Here is a 15,273-nt window from a genome sequence, read left to right as displayed (position 1 = left end):
TAGGAACATACCTCAACATTGGTTAAACCCAAGGCCAACATAATTCTAAATGGAGAAAAATTGAAAGCATTCCCTCTAAAAACTGAAACAAGACAAGGATGCCCTCTTTCACCACTTTTACTCAACATTGTACTTGAAACTCTAGCTAAAGCAATTAGAAGAAAGAAATTAAATATATACAAATAGGTAAAGAAGAACTCAAACTATCACTATTTGCCAATAATGTGATCCTATAATTAAAAGATCCAAAAATTCCACCAATAAACTTCTAGAACTAATAAATGAATTCATCAAAGTGGCAGGATATAAAACCAATATCCATAACTCCTATAGATCATTCCTATACATCAGTAATGAATTCACTGAAAGAGAAATAAAGAACAGTAAACCCATTTGCAATCACCTCAAAAAAATAAAATAAAATGCTTGGGAATCAATCTAACAAAAGAGGTGAAAAACTTCTACAATGAAAACTACAGAACACTAAAAAGAAAAAATTGAAAAAGACCTTAGAAGATGGAAAGATCACCCATGCTCCTGGATAGGCAGAATTAATATTGTCAAAATGGACATAACTATCAAAAGTGTTACACAAATTTAATGCAGTTCCTATTGAAATCCCAATGATGTTATTCATAGAACTAGAAAAAGCCACCATGAAATTTATTTGAAAAAATAAGAGACCCAGAATAGCCAAAGCAATCCTTAGCAAGAAAAGTGAAGCAGGAGGCATCACAATAACAGACCTCAAACTATACTACAGAGCTATAGAAATAAAAACAGCATAGTATTGGCACCAAAACGGACATATAGACCAATGGTACAGAACGGAAGACACAGAGATGAACTCACAAAAATACAGGTATATCATACTAGACAAATGTGTCAAAACATTCACTGGCAATTATCAAGGATACAAGCAACAATAAATGTTGGTGAGGATGTGGGGAAAAAGGTACACTCATACATTGCTGGTAGGAGTGTAAATTGGTGCAACCACTATGGAGAGCAGTATGGAAATTCCTCAGAAAACCTGGAATGGAACCACCATTTGACTCAGCTATCCCACTCCTTGGTTTATACTCAAAAACCTTAAAATCAGGATACCATAATGACACAGACACATCAATGTTATAACAGCTCAATTCACAATAGCTGAACTATGGAACCAACCTAGATGCTCTTCAACAGATGAATGGATAAATAAAATGTTTTATATATATATATATATATATATATATATATATATGTAATATATATATATATATAAATGTTATATACAATAAATATATAAATGTGGAAACAGGGTCCTCAAAGTTTGACCTGACAGTACACAGGTGCCAATCAAGGTTTAAAATGACCTTAAACAGAAGAATAGATAAAGAAAATGTGATTGATTTTATATATACATATATATGTGTGTATATATATATATGTGTGTGTGTGTGTGTATATATATATATATGATGGAATATTACTCAGCTTTAAAGAAGAATGGAATTCTGGCATTTGCTGGTAAATGGATGGAGTTAGAGAATATCAGGCTAAGTGAAATAAGTCAAACCCTAAAAACCAAAGACTAAATGTTTTCTCTGATATGTGGATGCTAATTCACATTAAGGGTGGGGGATAGGGAAGAATAGACTTACTTTATATTAAGTAGAGGGGATTAAAGAGAGGGGAAGGGGTATGGGGGTAGGAAGGATAGTAGAGTGAAACAGACATTATTACCTCATGTACATAATATTACTGCATGACTAATGGATCCTTCAATATGTACAATTAGAAAAATGAGAAATTATACTCCATTTTTGTATGATTTTTCAAAATGCATAAATGCACTCTATGTCATATATAACTAATTAGAGCAGTTAAAATGTAAACAAATAAAAAAATTTTTAAACAGTCTCATATCACATTAGCTCTCTGGGTCGTGAACTTTCTCTTCTTGCTTTTTCTCTTTTCCTGTCTGCATTTCTAATTTTCCTGCAATAAACATGCAAAAACATTAGTAATCAGGTGTGTGAGCACATGTCCTGACTTCCCAGAAGAGGAGAGGAGCCTGACAGATTCATGCAGATGGTGCCATGGAAAAACCAGGACTTTGGTTGAACAAAAGCAAGTACATGTTTGGTGAAGAAAAATTAGGTCGATAATGAAGACCAAGGAGCATCTCAACAGTCTGTTTGTAACTAGAGTTGAATATTCTGAGCTGAGAAGAACACATTTGTACAAAAACATGTTCTAAAAGTTACTAAACACTTGAGGATTTTTCCGTTGTTTCCTGTAAGCTCACTCCATTTCCTCCATGTACCTACTTGATTATCACTAGAAAAGGACTACTGTCCTTCTGTTCCAAAGGCTGAACTCATGATCTAGAAAAGTGAGTTTCCTGAGGCCACATGATAGGGACTAATGTCTAGTCCACTCCCTCCTGGACATAACAATGCTGCTCTTAAGTGGCACAGCATATCATTTATGGCAAGTTCCAGACCATAAATGTAATGCAAATGAGAAAAGTATACATTAACAAAGTCTGAATTTAGTAAATTTATATCATCTTGTACAAAATTGCAAAATGATTGAGTTGAACAAGATTCATCCATTTGGTCCTCATTATATGTATCTAGGGTCATTAACTTCTTCCTAGAAATAACTTTGAAGAAGGAAGAAGAAATTAAGAAAATAATGAGAGCATTAAAAGCTATTAGTTGTTCCCTCACTGAGTACATATTTGATTGTCCACTCTAGGCTCTTCCCCAGGGACACAGCAATGAACAAGTAGATGAGCTTTCTGCTGTCACAGAGCCAAGGAGAAGGTTAGTAAACATGCAATTACACAGCTGATTATGTAGTGCTGAATCATCCTAGTAAAGTGATCAAAAGGTAGGTCAAGCCTACTCTGCAAGATGGAAAGTCTTTTCAGGGAAAAAAAAAAATACTTGCATGGATTCAGTAGGAATTGGCAAGTAAAAAGTGGGCATTGGGAGTGGCCCCTGGATGTGAGTTCAAGAAAGTGGCAGGTAGGATGTGCAAAGGCCCTGTAGTAAGAAAGTACTTACTTGGTTATAAGAAACTTCAATTTATCAACAAACCTGAGATAGAGAAAACAGTAGTTACAGCTCTGGGAAGATGGCGGAGAAAGAACAAAGAAAAAAAGATCCCTCTCGTTCCAGAAAATCTCCTGAAAAAGAAGAAGACTTATCAGTCCCTCAAAGCTACCCAGGCAAAGCAAGTGCTTTTGGCAAAGAAGGACAGAAAATGAAAACAGCTCAGATTTAAGCAACTGGAATCATTCCTACGTGAATCCTGGAGAAAGAAACGTGACCAAGTGTGTGTCAGGCGACTAGAAGTGAAACCTCATGCTTTGGAAATGCTTGATAAACATTCCTTGGCTTTCGTTGTTCACATCCAAAGGATTAGTGGGGTGAGTTTGCTGGTGCAGAGGACCATTGCAAGACTTCATCTGAAGAAAATATTTAGTGGTGTCTTTATTAAAGTCACCCTGTAAAGCCTAAAAATGCTACGGATAGTAGAACCTTATGTGACTTAGTGGTTTCCAAATCTGCAGTCTGTCTGGGAACACATCTTGAAACGTGGACAAGCAAAGGTCAAAAATAAAGACTATCCCCTTGACAGACAACACAGTGATTGAGGAGCGGCTGGGGAGGTTTGATGTGATTTGTCAGGAAGATCTCATTCATGAAATTGCCTTCCCAGGGAAGTATTTCTGGGAGATCTCTAGGTTCTTGTGCCTTTCCCCCTCTCTGTAGACCACCATGCTACCAAAAATTGAGTGGGCTTCCTCAAGGAGATGGGCCTACCTGGCTATCGGGGTGAAAGATTCAATCAGTTCATCCAACCGCTAAACTAAACCCAGAATATCTGAAAGCAGTGTGTTGGAAGCATGTGTTTTGTTTGATGGAATTGTTATCAAGTATCTTCAGAGATTATGTTCTGCCTTAAGAAACTGGAAGGAAGGGATTAGGGAAGAGACAGTAGTTATGATCATGACAGGCACCTGTCATTACAGACCAGTTCCAAAGAATATGGCATAATGTATCCCAGCATTATAATTATAATGCATCAATAAAAATACATTTTCACAGGGGTAAAAAGATTATGCAGATCAAGGTAAGGTGTTAGGATGATACTCACAGCCTTGGGAGGTTGAGAGGATTCTGAACTTGAGTGGCATTTTCCAATCTGTTTTAAAAGTAAATGGAGACAGTGTAATATGGTCATCTAAATATTTTGTTTTTAATCTTCAATTATGATTTTTTTCTCAAGTTACAACAAAGATTAAATATAATAGTATGCTTGATTGCATCTAACAGTAACACAAGCTTGCAGGGCTCACACCAGGGCATGGAGAGATGAATGTTCCCTTCACTGGTCTTTGCCCCCACCAGCCACATGGGGGCAGCACTTCACTATGACCAGCCCTGGAAGAATGGGGTCCCGGAGAGAACAACAGTGGCTGCCAAAGCTGCAGACCCTGGAGGTGCCAGGGAGACACAGCTTCTGGGAGACCTGGGCTAGGAACCTTTTTGACTGCTCTCAGAATACGGAAGCAGTCCACAGTCTGTGCCAGGGCACATTTTATTACCCCAGCCTTGGGGATGTGTTGTCTCTATCCCCTTATCTGACACAGTCCATCCTAAAAATGGCACCTCTAGAATCTGCCCTGTGGGTCCTTGTCCCCAGCTCTCAGATGTGTAACCATCAAATTGAGTCTACCTGGAAAAGCTCCTGCCCAGATTCTGAGCCAATTCTGGAGCCTAACCAGAGCAGCTCCTGCAAACAGAGGTCTACAAGTCACTCACTTTGTTCCGCAATGGCATTTGTGAGTCCCTATTTGTGAGACCAAGCCAGAGCTCAGTCTAGGGGCTCACTACACCATGCCCAAGGAATTGAAATGTCCAAAGAAGTCTACAGACAATGGGTAGTGTGACATTACATGTTGGGCTTATCTAGAATGTGTGTTCATATGAAATCCTGTAACAATTCTATGAGCACACCTTTAATAATATCTTTAAAAGGAGCAGTTCTTCTCTCCAAAGTTCTCTCTGTCTACCGTGCTGCCACAAACATCCAAGGACTTTGAGCTGAATCACAATGCCCTACCTGCCACTACCACCAAGATCCTGCCCTACGTGCTGCCACCACCAAGACCACAGTGGCAGATTCTAAGTGTGGCTTAACGTGGTTCAATTACTAAGAGTGTTCTTTCAAAATAATTCAGGAAGAATTAAGTTTTACAAAAAAGATAGATTATAGATTTCCTTCATAATCAATGATAACTGTTGAGCTTTTATTTGTGTCTAAAAGTACACTATTTTCTGCTATAGTCTAGTTCTGACAAAATTGAGTATTTCTTTCAGTCTATGCTACTTTAATATATATTTATTGAAGGCCTTCCATTATGCTAAGTACCTTATTCCAGATACTATATTGGTTTACGTTTAAAATTTGTTTCTGATTGTTTCTATTTCTCTACTGGTAATTCTGTGCTTCCATTTATTATAATTACATTTTCCTTTATCTCACTGAGTATAGTTATAATAGTACTTTAAAATCCTTGTCTGTTGATTACATTCTCTGGGCCATCTCCAGATTGTTTTTTGTTACCATATATCTAGTTCTTAATATGTTGAGCAATTTTGTATCATGTTCTGACATTGTGACCATAATGTTTGGAGCCAATTTTAATCTAAAAAGAGTATTAACATTTGTTTGCTTGTTTTCAGAATGAAAATAACTGAGTTGGGTTCAAACTGAAAACTCTTTTTCTCAGAAAAGATTAAATCTCAAGTCCTCTCTGACTCCCCTTCATCCACGCTGGAATTCTTGGAGCTTACTGCATACATACATAATTCATGGGTCAACCAGAGAAGCAGACAGAAGTGGGGAAACACTCCTAACCCACTGACCTTTTTGGACCATTCTCAGGATTCTCACTTTCCAATAACTGCAGTCACTCTGAGTTTTTTGACCTCTGGTTTTTCAAGCCAGGAAAAAGGCAAACCATCTATCAGAGTTTTAGTTCTCAGAATAGTTCGGCTCACGGTTTGCCTTTGATTGGAAGCCTGAGGGAAAAAATGAGCAGTTCAGAACTTTGCCATCTCCTTATTTCAACTGCTGACTCCCATTCAGAATCAGAAGGCTCCTTTCCATAGCTTTGTGAGACGCTGCTGAGCTCCTTCAGCACAGCCCACATTTCGGCCTTCTGGTTACACTCAGGGGATGGGAATGCCTTAACCATCATCCCCTTTCCTGAAAAGGAAACTGTTTCAAAGAAGGCAAATTACAGCTTTAAGGCCAAGGTAACAGCTGATAAATGTCCCAGCCCAGAATCAAACCTAGGTCAGCTGGGCTCTAAGTTCTCCTTCTCTAGGCTGTGAAACTCCCAGGGTGGCATGATCACCTTGCTCAGCAGACATTTCAAGACAGCCATCAACACTAGCTGTGTTCTAGATTTCTATATGGTACAGGGCTGCAAAGTAAGGCTCTAGAGGTCCTTGGGATGCAGACTTAGGAAGGGGCTGCAGAGGCCCCTGCTGTGGTTCCCTTCTTCAGTTCTACCTGGAGAGCAAAACAGAGTCATTGCAAGGGCTGACATAAGCTGAGCAGGCAGGCAGGGACAGGCACCTATGATCTATATAAGACTTGCAGAAAGTGAGGACAGAGACCATCCTTTGGAGCACATGGAGGAAGAAAGCAAAATCTCCTCAACAGGAGAACTATTGAAGAAAGCCTGACCCTAGAGTCTCCAACAAGTTCCCAGCCAGAGCAAGCCTCCCCTTTCCACTCAGAGCCCAGGGAGCGTGCTGTACAGGAGGTGGGAAGGGGATGAGCGATGCAGGGACTCAGATGGTAAACTTACCAAGAGGTGGCAGAGAGGAGGGCCTGTTTGAATTATGGTAGGACTAAACCACATGGGAAAGTTCCTAAAGCTCCCTAGACCTTGGTCAGAAAATAATTCCACTTTTCTTTCTTTTTTTTTAAATTTGTTCTTTATAGATTTACATGACAGTAGAATGTATTTGGACATATTATACATACATGGAGTATAATTTATTCTAATTAGGATCTCATTCTTGTGGTTGTACATGATGCGAAGTTTCACTGTGTTGTATTCATATATGAACATAGAAAAGTTGTGTCTGATTCATTCTACTGTCTTTCCTTTTCCTATCCCCCTCCCTTCCCTTAACTCCCCTTTATCTAATCCAATGAACTTCAATTCTTCCCTCCCCTTCTCCCCACATTGTGTGTTAGCATCCACATGTCAGAGAGAACATTTCTATCTTTGGTTTTCTGGGATTTGTTTATTTCACTTAGCGTCAAAGTCTCCAGATCCTGAGTTTTCCAAGACACTCTAACTCATCTAACTGGTATGTGGTTGAAAGCATGATCCTGGGCTGTACATTTGAAGCCCACCTCACTATTTATCAGCTGTGCAGCCTGGCAAAAGTCACTTCAATGCTTAGTGCCTCAGTTTTCTCATCTGCAAAATGTGGATCATTATACTTAACCCCTGAGTGGTTGTTCAAGAATAAATGAGTTAATAATATGTGACATACACTTAGAAAATTGCCTAACGTACAATACACAACAACTTTGTGTTAACTTTCTCTATTGGTACTAGCACTTCTACTACTACTGATACTAATGCTACTATTAGTCTCCTTCTGCTCCCTATTATTGCTACTATCACTACTACTACTACAGCTTATATAGTACTACTAATACTCTGCTTCTATTACTACTGCTACTAACATTAATACTACTACTTTTACTACTACTGCTATTGCTATTATTTCTACCACTATTATTACTACTGTTTCTACTGCTGCTATTATTATGCTTATTACCGCTATTACTACTGCTGCTGTTACTATTAATACCACTATTTCAATTATTACTAATGCTGCTACTTCTATCACTACTGCTGCTGATTACTATCACTATTCCTACTGCTGCTATTGCTACTGTTATTACTGCTATTACTGCTACCATTTCTACTGCTGCTGCTATTATTATGACTATAACTGTTATTATTACTGCTGCTGATACTATTGCTACTACTACTTAGATTATTACTTATGCTACTTCTTTTACCACTGCTGCTGATATTAATACCATTACTACTGCTGATATTGCTGTTATTATCACTACTATTACCACTGCTGGTACAGTCATTACTAGTAGTATTGCTACTGCTGCAATTGTTGTTGTTGATATTATTATTACTATCAGTATTACTACTACTGCTTCTGTTACTACTACTATTATGCTACTACTGCTATGACTACTGTTGCTTTGTTCTTATTACTATTAATCTTAATCCTACTATTTCTACTATTGCTGCTGCTATTATTATGCCTACTATGTTATTATTATTGCAGCTGTTGCTATTGTTATTACTCCTACTATAATTATTATAGGTTGAAACTGAGTGCCTGAAAGTGCTTGCTCAAGCTCTCCATCAGTTCAAAACAGATCTGAGAGGGACTCAGTGGTATAGTTGTAAGAGAAAAACACAGGATGTCCAGCTAAATTTTAATTTTAGATAAATAAGAAATATACTTTTAATTGAAGTATGTCCTATGCAATAGCAGAGGCTTACTTACTCTCCTAAAACATCATTTGTTGTTTATCTGAAATTCAGACTTAGGCATCCCTAGTCTACCTGGCAGCCTCCATAGGTGATGGGTGATGACATGTTTTCTTGTCTGCTCTTGGCCTAGTGCTCTGGGATCCTCCACACCCTAGCTGGAGTTTCTGTTGGAGACTCCAATAAGGACAGCCCTTGAGGTTGGGTTCCTGGAAGTAGACTGGGAAGGATTCTTGTTCATCTAGGACTAGGGGAAGGACAGTAAGGGAAGGAGAGTGGGGATGGGTAGAGAGTTAAAGAGGAAGATGTGGCATCAGCTGGAGACCAGATGATACTTAGGCACCTAGAACCGGGGACTCTGAATGGCAGGCAGAGGACACAGCATTTTGTGCCTCCACAACTGTCTGAGGACTATTGCTCCAGACAAGATGGCTCTTTTTGGTCTGAAGCGCCCAGTGACTTGTGCCCAGGCTTCCCCAATCTATCGCACTCACAACTAAACACAGAGCCGTGGGAGGCTCAGGGATCAGAGAGCCACACCATGAGGGCTGCTCAGTGACTGCCAGTGTACGTGCTCAGGATTGCCAGAGATTTGTCTGTCTGTGGTAAAACGGCTGCTTTCTCGTGTCTTCTTCCTCCTGCAATCCAAGGAGCAACGAGTATGGAGAAGACAGTCCACACAAACTTTCACTCTCTGCACACTCAGTGCCTAAGTGTTGGCCGGTGACAGTTGGCCTCATTGTACTGGCTGCATTCCCTCCAGGCAGCTTGGCTACTTGAAGCCTTGAGGTACAGGGTTTTCATGCTGTTCAAACACTCGAGAAAAATCATCTTCATCTTTTTCATTCTAGCAATTCATAAGCATAGGTTGCATCTCAGTTGCCACGTTCCAAAGCTAAAATACAAACCCAGGGTTTATTCAAATATACAAAATTCCTGGATACAACCAGCCAGTCCCAACACTAGAAGTCGGTTTGTGAGAGATGTAGTCACTCAGGACTCTGTATTTAATTTATTTTTTATTTTTTCATTTTTGTTTAGAGACAGGGTCTCCCTCAGTTGCTGAGGTTGCCTTTGAACTAGTGATCCTCCTGCCTCCACCTCCAAGCCTCTGGTATTAAAGGCATGCGCCATTGTGCCCTGTGCTTCTGCATTTAGTTTTTGAAGAAGATTTATTTCAACTGATCATGACTTTTTTTATTTTTTACAAAATAAGATTGCTACATTTAGAGGTTTGCAGGGAAAAACCATTAAACATTAAATAAGCCCCCAACACACAGCCTGTGACAGATAATCAGATGAACCAGAGCCAGGCTCATGTGGACTCACATCACTCAACTGTTCAATCTGCAGCCTATACTGTGCCTTCCAGTGGTGGGAGAGGGGACTCTTAATGAATGTTCTGGTGCCAAGATAGGTCTGAGGGACACACCTACAGAAAGTACTGGTTTCCCAGTTTGGGTCACTGTCCCCTCTGGTCCCACATGTCCTTTCCCACACACCTTCTCGGTACCCTCTCCAGCAGAGTCCATCACCATCCTTGGTGTGCCCTAAGTGGAATTTCTACATAAGCATCATTATTGCCACCTGCAATATCAGCACCAGTATTGTATCCTAGGCATAATACTAAACCCTGTACATATATTATCCCCTTTGACATTTGACACAAGCTGATGAGGCTTTGCTACTATTATCTGACTTTACAAATGAGAAAACTGAGGCAGGGAGAATAAAAAGTGAGCTTGCATCTTGGCTGAGCCTCTGCTGGGACCTGTTACCAGGAACCCACAGTGTAGTAGTGTGCATCTGATGTTTCTAGCCAACTTGAGATTTGCTGGACCAGGTGACTTATTACACATATATATCAAGTGATCAGAACAAATCAGGAAAAACTTAGGATTGGAAAAGGATTCCTCATTTGATGCAGAAAGGAGGAAGTGAGGTGGAGCCAGTTGAATGTGAATTTGAAGGCAGCCAGATAGATTTGCAAATTCTGCCCCTCAATTTTACCTGCAAGTCACTCACTCTCCCACTCAAGCATCATCTTCCTAAATCTTAATCAGTAAGGCAGGATTGTAGTCAAGGGCCTGGGAGGATGAGATGAAAAAACCTGTGTGTGTGTGTGTGTGTGTGTGTGTGTGTGTGTGTTGGGTTAAACACTAATGAGTGCCTACGAAAGCTTGCAGTAAGATAAGGAGGTCTCTAAAAGAATGTGGTAATGAGGAAAATGGTGCAAGGGAGTTAACCACTTCCCTTATTCTCAGTCCTTGGGAGAAGATCTGAAGAGAATGACCTTGGTTGTGAAGTAGAGTAATGCACTCATAAAACATCTGAAGAAAGTCACCTGCCCAGTGAGCATGCAACCTATCATAGGTATTTCCCCAGCTTGTCAGTATGGTGCAGCCCTCCATCTTATCCCAGCCTGCTGCCGCTGAGGAGCAAGTAAGTAGTAAATGTCCAAAACCTCTCCATTGAGTCCTCCAATTCTTTCTTTGGGATCTGTAAATAGTATGCTTGGGGAATTTGCAGCCCTGGTGTTGCACTCTGTGTGTGTGTGTGTGTGTGTGTGTGTGTGTGTGTGTTCATATCACCCAAACATATACACATATCCGTGTGTGTATGTACACACAAACACTGACGTACATACCATGACTAGCAGTGCTGGGCACAGATTCAGACCATAATAAGTGTGCATTATCCCTCCTTCCTCAAGAAAAGAGAATTAAGTCTCCTTCCAATAGCATCCTTCCCAAACATATACAACATGGATATCATTTTTTAAATGCACTTTCCATATCTTTCTCCTGTAGACAGTACATCTTCACTTTGCCTTTTAAGATAACCTCTTCTCCCCATCAGAAAATGTGTAAATGGTTGGACTCTGGAAGTTTGGGCACACCCACACCCCAGGCTGCATCCTTTCAGGAACTGGGCTGAATTCCCTGGGGATCCTGTTGAAATGCAGATTCTGAGTCAGATGTTCCAGGGAGGGACCTAGGGTTTGCATTTCTCACAAGTCCCAGCTATAGTGATACTGTGTGGACTGGATGCACAGTACATTTCCTAAGAAGGCTAAGAGGTCTCTACTACTCTGTGGAGGCTGTGAACCCCAGCTCTGTTAAGGGAAATGAGTTGGTTGGGGATATAGCTCAGTGGTAAGAGCATTTGCCTTAGCCTAACAAGGTCCTTGGTTCAACCCTGAGCACCAGCTCAAAAAAAAAAAAAAGAAAGAAAAAAGAAAAGAAAATGAAGACATTTAAATTTAATTATTTATTTAACTCAACAGACATTTATTGGATAATGTGCTATGGGGACCACCAGGTCTTTTGTAACAAAAAGACTTCAGTTTCATGATGAACCTATTGAGTGAAGTTTTTCAGTTATCACTATTTAGTCTTCTCTTGAACACAAGCAAAGTTCTCAAAAGTTCCTCAAGTATTTCTTTTTAATTTGTGCATTATAATTATTCATAATAGTGGGATTGATTATGCCATATCTGTACACGCACATAATAATGTGATCACTATTTCCCAGTACCTTCCTTTCCCTTATCCTTCTCCTCCCCTACCCCCTTTCCCTACTCTACTGATCCCCCTTCTATTATTGTTGTCAAACAGGTATTTCTAACTGGTAAAGTAGTTGTGAGCATACCTTCCTCCAAAAAAAAAACGAATTCAGAAATATACATCAAAAAAATTGAATTGTTAGTTGGTCTCAGTGACGCACACCTGTGATCCCAGTGACTCAGGAGGCTTACTGAGGCAGGAGGCTCACAAGTTCAAGACCAATCTCAGCAATGTAGAGAGACCCTGAGCATCTTAGCAAGACCCTGTCTCAAAATATAAAATAGAAAGGGCTGGAAGTCAGGCACGGTGACTCACGTCTGTAATCCCAGAGGCTCAGGAGGCTGAGACAGGAGGATTGCGAGTTCAAAGCTAGCCTCAGCAGTGTTGAGGTGCTAAGCAACGCAGTGAGACCCTGTCTCTAAATAAAATACAGAATAGGGCTGAGGATGTGGTTCAGTGGTAAAGCATCCCTGGGTTCAATCCCCAGGGCAAAAAAAAAAAAAAAAAACAGAAAAGTCAAATTGTTACATAAGATGTGTTTTGCCCACCACACAGTTGGTCAGTCACTGAAGCAGTGAGTTTTGCATAACAGTTTATTCACAAGATGACCAAACATGTGGAGCCCCAAGTCTCAAACTCTCCTTCATGAGACTTAAAGGGTGTTTATGAGATAAAGAAACAGAGTTGTCTGAGGCATAGGAAAAGATGATCAGAAGTAAAGAAAACTCAAGAAATAGGTGGGCTACCTATGAGTAAAAACGACAGCTCCCCAGGGGACCCATGTTTAGAAATTGGTGGTGTTGACAGCTCTGAACATCGAGTTTTGGCCCTCTGACCACAAAAGGTGACTTCGCTGGACATTTGTGCAGTTCCAAGTGAAGTGTCAGAGGTTTCAACTGGTTTAAGCTACCTCTAAGTTCCTGAGAAACAACTTAGGCAACCATGACCATCTTAACCCATAGGTATGATATATAGCAAAGCTAAAGGGAGTAGAGTGCTCAGCTATGTGACCTCTGAGACCAGTGATAACAGCAAGTGGAGCTGAAGGGTTCATGCAGTTTTTCCCTTGGTTTCAGAATGTGGCCTCCAAAAGACTCTGCACTTACCCTTTAAGACAAGAACAGGGCGTTCTAGCTCGGCAGAGAGCTTTTCTGGAGGCATTTCCTCCAGGCTCACCACCCATTGTTTGGAAGGAAAAACCAGCACATTTACCACCCCTGGCAGAGGTCTCCCGGCCTGATTTCACCCGCAGCACTTCAAGCTAATCAGAAGACTCTGGTATACTGCATTGTTTATATATCTAAAACCCGAGCTCATTGTACTTTGGCCCTCTGAGATCTTTATGTGTTATCTTAGCAACTGTATTTATGGAGGAGGAAGATCCTTAAAATAACAGCTGTTATCTTGTGTATTTGGCATCTGCAAAGTATTGTCCAGGTCTGCACAGGGTAACAATGTTGAAATTACCAGAAAAGATGATTATCTTATAGTACTGTGGAGATGCATAGCAGGGCAGGAAACACAAAAGGAAAGGGATTTAGTGCCTCCCCAAAGTCTGAGTGACCTCACCCACAGCAGAACAGAGAAACACACCAAGAGGGTCCTTTTGATGGTATCACACTGCAGGAAACAGGCTAATTATGCTTGCAGAATAGACATGATCCGCAGGCTGGGGACTGAGTTTGCACAACTGCAGACATCAATTCCTCCTTCTCAGCCTTTCTTTCCATGAGCCATGAGTATATATGGAAAGAATCGGCTTTATCCTTCCATTCATTCTATTCTATTTTCAAGTATAGTTTATGCTGCTTAGAGAATATTTGGGGGGAAATGTTTTTAAAGAGAAAAAGAAATGCCATTCATAATCTTATTACTAAAAAAAGTAACTGTTAGTAACTTGAGTATTCATTCTGCATATCTATACATAACTTTTGAGTGAGTTTCCATGGGGAGAAGGAAGTGTTCCCATGGTTCAGAAACTTTCATATATCCTTTTCCCAGATTCATCCATTGTTAAGACTTTGCCCCATTATCATCCTGACTTCTCTGCTTAAACTGCTTGAGAGTCGGTTAGACATCCTGTGTATTTCCTCCCTAAATATTTCAGTTGCTTCTTTTCTGAAGAAGGACACTCTCTTACATAACTGCAGTGCAATAATAACTGCAGGCAACCCTGAGAAAAGAAACACACTTGAGAATGATGGAAACCCCTTCAGTTGCCATCTGTCTACCAACATGGAGAGCACTGGTTCTCAAACTTGGGCACCGTTAGAACCGCCTGCAGGGTTTGATACAACCCAGGTTCCTCGGCCCCCAGAATCTATGATTCAGATTGTGGGCGGGGGGACAGAATTTTCATTTCTAATGAGGCCTATGGTGATGCTGGTGCTGCTGGTCGAAGAATCCCACTTCAAAAACGAGTGGCCTAGTATCTTTAAAATGAAAGCAACCAGCAATGTCCCAACCTGCTGTGACTTGAATGTGGCCTCCCTTAAGTTCGGGTGTTGAAACCATCTGAGAAGCCAACCTGATGGAATTAAGAAGTGGAGCCTTAACAGGTGACTGCAGAGAGCAACCCCTTAGCAGGGCCTGGCACCTCCATCTCCAACTTCTCAGGCTCCAGAATTGTGAGAAAAATAAACTTCTGTTCTTCACAAATTAGCCAGTCTTTCTTTCTCTAAGGAGCCATCTTTCCCCTCAGGCTCACCTGAAAAGCTTGTGGACACCTCTCAAAGTCTACTGAGCTTCATCTCTTCACATCTCCTCTGTTGGTCGTTGGTCATACAACAATTACCTCATTCAAATCACAGAGCTCTGTTTTTAGAACATTTATGATATTACAAAACTGAGCAGGCATGATTGCACGTGTCTGTAATCCAAACAACTCAGGAGGCTGGAAAAGGAGGATCACAACTTCGAGACCAGCGTGAGCAACTTAGGGTGACCCCAATTCAAAATTTTAAAAAGATTGTGGGGCAAGGCTGGGCACATCTTCCAATGACCTAAGAACCTCCCAATAGATCATATCTTCCAAAAAGTTCTGCCACCTCCAAGTAGTGCCACCCTGGGTCACATGGACCTCTGTGG

The 15,273-nt window shown here is 40.6% G+C and overlaps 1 pseudogene across 1 annotated transcript; it reads left to right on the top strand.

Annotated features, from left to right (window-relative positions):
* Window positions 1–1,488: 1,488 nt before the first annotated feature.
* On the top strand, window positions 1,489–15,003 carry LOC306651357 (ribosomal protein uL30-like; annotated as a pseudogene). Its single transcript, XR_013766993.1, has 2 exons — window positions 1,489–8,789; window positions 8,821–15,003. The product of XR_013766993.1 is annotated as a ribosomal protein uL30-like (transcript).
* The last annotated feature ends 270 nt before the right edge of the window (window positions 15,004–15,273 follow it).

Source organism: Sciurus vulgaris, assembly GCF_902686455.1.
Source record: "Sciurus vulgaris genome assembly, chromosome: 2".
Lineage (NCBI taxonomy): Eukaryota > Metazoa > Chordata > Mammalia > Rodentia > Sciuridae > Sciurus > Sciurus vulgaris.
Note: the sequence above shows the minus strand (reverse complement) of the source record. Positions and strands in the feature narration are given on the sequence as shown.